The sequence below is a fragment of the Folsomia candida genome, unplaced genomic scaffold (assembly GCF_002217175.1).
Source record: "Folsomia candida strain VU population unplaced genomic scaffold, ASM221717v1 Fcan01_Sc024, whole genome shotgun sequence".
Lineage (NCBI taxonomy): Eukaryota > Metazoa > Arthropoda > Collembola > Entomobryomorpha > Isotomidae > Folsomia > Folsomia candida.
The window spans coordinates 1,379,310-1,382,540 of record NW_019091216.1 but is presented as its reverse complement, the minus strand read 5'-3'; the positions used below and the strand labels follow the sequence as shown (position 1 = coordinate 1,382,540).

At 32.0% G+C, this 3,231-nt stretch overlaps 1 long non-coding RNA gene across 1 annotated transcript; it reads left to right on the top strand.

The window, feature by feature from the left end:
- Nucleotides 1–621: 621 nt before the first annotated feature.
- Nucleotides 622–1,087, top strand: LOC118438658. Its single transcript, XR_004836978.1, has 3 exons — nt 622–747; nt 832–892; nt 1,003–1,087. It is a non-coding gene; the product is annotated as an uncharacterized LOC118438658 (long non-coding RNA).
- Nucleotides 1,088–3,231: the final 2,144 nt, after the last annotated feature.

Genomic DNA, 3,231 nt, shown 5'->3' with positions numbered 1-3,231 from the left:
TTCTTTCAAATTTTTAATTTTTCAAAAAATAATGCATTTGGATTTTTTGTAAGTCAAGTTAGTCATTCTGAAGAGACATGTTTACGAATTTTTGGATTCGCGCTAAAATTCGAAAATTTACAGAATTTTAAAAAACCGAGGTTTTGGCTGAAAAACGTTTTAAAATTCGCGCCACGCGCTCAAATTAGCGCATTATGAAAAATGAAAAAATATGGGTATGCTTATTTTTTGTGGTGAACAAAATAAAATTGGTCCCAACCAGATCTGAGTTGTACACGTAAAAGACTTGCATTGTGAGCAAAAATTTCATTATTCCCAAACAATGAAGAAAAGATAATGAACAAAACAGCGTTCTAAGTACTTGTAGTATCTTTAAATCGAATTTAAGGCCTTTTTTAAAAAATATTTACATTTTTGACGTAAGACTGATACATTTCCAACTCAATATATGTATGTTTGAAATTGGAAATTCAAGTTTCCACTTCCCCAGCCAATACGAGACCAAAGGATCATGCATTTGGGTAGAATTAACAGATCGTAGGATGGATGACCTTTTGTTTTGAAGTGATTTCTTATATTATAACTCTATGAGTGATTTATTATCAAGCTTTCAGAATTCAGCTGTCCCCTTCTTCTTCTGGCGTTAAAGTGTGCCGGTTAAAATAATTGGGATAATACATAATTTCATATAGTTGCATTTTATCTGTAATTTTCAATTTCTCTGCAATGGGATCAAGTAAAAATGTGGTAAGATTGTTAAAACAATTTTGATTGAACGCACTGAAATATTCGTAATAAACAATTGGAACATGATCTATTCTTAATTTACAGTTTTCTTTGAAAGGCTTTTTAAGAATGAGTCGGGCAAGAAAGGATGCTGGAGAGACCCTTGGTAAGAGGAATTACTTATCATGCATTGCTAAATTATTAATTAAAATTAATTGTGTATAGTTAATTAATCAAAATTATACACAAATAAAAAGAACTTGCCTTCTTCTTAAGGTTCCAACGTGGACACTGCGATTTCCCTGATAAGTTCAATAACGAGAGAGATTCAAAGAATTGAGAGAAATATGATTGAAGGTAGATTGAAGGTAATGTGATAACATGAATGATGGTTTATCTATTTTCGCAATTCGTATCATTAGACAATTTGTGCAAAAAATTTTGCCCTGAAAGTTCACTTGCGAACTTGCGCATGTCCAAGAAGGAATACCTGTTCACTTTCATTCATTTGACTGAATGACAGTGAATGGAATGAATTTCCCCTGTCATTTGAAATGACGGAAGGATTCCATCATTTCAGATGAATAACTGTAAATGAAAGGATTTTTCACTGCTTTTATTTTTCACCCTATTCTTAATACGTGGGGTGAATTAAGAAATGAAGTGAAATGAATTGAATTTGAATGAAAATAACTGAATGTGAATGAAGAGCTTAAGTCGAAAATTGGGACGACTAACTTTTGAATGAAACAAATTTTTGTGAACAGGTACATATGTTCCAAGGGTAGTATTTATGTAGTTTGCAAAATATTTTTCAAAATTATGTTGTGATGCGAATTCGCAAATATGAATATCCCCATTATTTAAAACCGAATTATTCATAGATGATCCAAATTCTTCCCCCGGAGACAGTGAAGGTAATTGATTAACTGACAGGGACGGGTAAACTATTTCGTCAAAATCCAGTATTTCTTCGCAGAGTTTAGCAATATGCACAACAGTGATAGAAAATCTACGTTTTTGTGAAGAAATTAACATTTCATCGCGGGCAGAATACTTTATTTTCCAAAAATCATGAAACCAATGCAGTTTGACAGCGATAAAAGGTTAATTTATCCAAAAAGTCTTGTAATTTCGTACGACTGCTGTGGTATTATCCATGTGGATTCTCGTCCTTTTGTGGGTGTAACCAGTGGCCGCGGAAGCCGTGGGGACATTAACATTGTATGATAGGGGAGGAGTGGTTTACATAACATGGGCTTATGATGGGAACATCGAATTTACATACGTGGGGACATTGCCCCTCTGTCAGCACGCTTCCGCGGCCACTGCTTGCTGCTACTGCCCCCGAAATGTAAACCATTGGAGGAAGAATGGAGCTCGAAGTACTGTATTTTCATAAAGTATTTTATCCATCATGTTGCTTATCACCTCAATATTTTTTAAATGATAATGATGGTTATCAACCGAGTATTTAATACCGCCTATCAATTTTTAGAGGTCAACCGAGAGCTGGTCACTCTTGTCACTGGATTGAAAAACGTCGTAAACAAGGCACGACCAGGAGCATATCCGAAAATTCAATAAATTGATTGAGAATCACTTGCAAATGATAACGGATCCGATAAATTTATCGAAATTTCTTATTAACAGTTGAATCAATTTGAGTTTTAATTGAGCTTCTTTTTATACACTTGGTCTAAATTTTTGTATGTTGAAAAACGTTACTAAATCGTTTAATTCATTAGTATGCAAGGGAAATAAATTTGAGATTTTAATCATGTATTAAATAAGATTCAACAAAGCTACATATTATTTAATTGCATAATTAATAACGATAACAGTGTAGAAGTTGCTAAAATATTGTATTATCATACATTAATTGCATAAAAATTGTATAAAAATTGCATAATAATTGCATAATAATTGCATAAAAACTGCATAATAACTACATAAAACTTCAGTAAAAATTGCATAATAATTGCGTACCAATTGAATAAAAATTGCATTGATTAAGGAAGCACATGATTGATCTTATTAATCAATTTCAAAACCATTTTTATATACACACTTATTTCTGACGTTGAGTTGATACATTCTCAAATCCAGAAATATTTAGTAGCGTTCATCAAATATGGAATTGAAAAATTTCGAAAATAAATCATAAAATTTAACCAGATTCAGATGGGGTGTCCTCCCAAAGCAAAATTGGCACTCTCAGCAGAAAATCAAAATTGCGTAAAAATTACATTCATTTCTAAATCATGACGGTAATTTTTTAAGTAATCGATCTTTTAACTAACTTTTCATCCTGTTTTGCCTGCACAAACATTTTTGACGTTGAGCTGATGCATTTCAAAGTTGAGAAATATTAAATAACAAGTATTTAATTAATTGCACTTTAAAAAGTTTGTAAAATGGATCGTAAGACTGGACCAGATTCGGATGCGGTGTCTTCCAAAAAAAAAACTTTTATTATGTTTTACCACAATAAATTTAAAATTT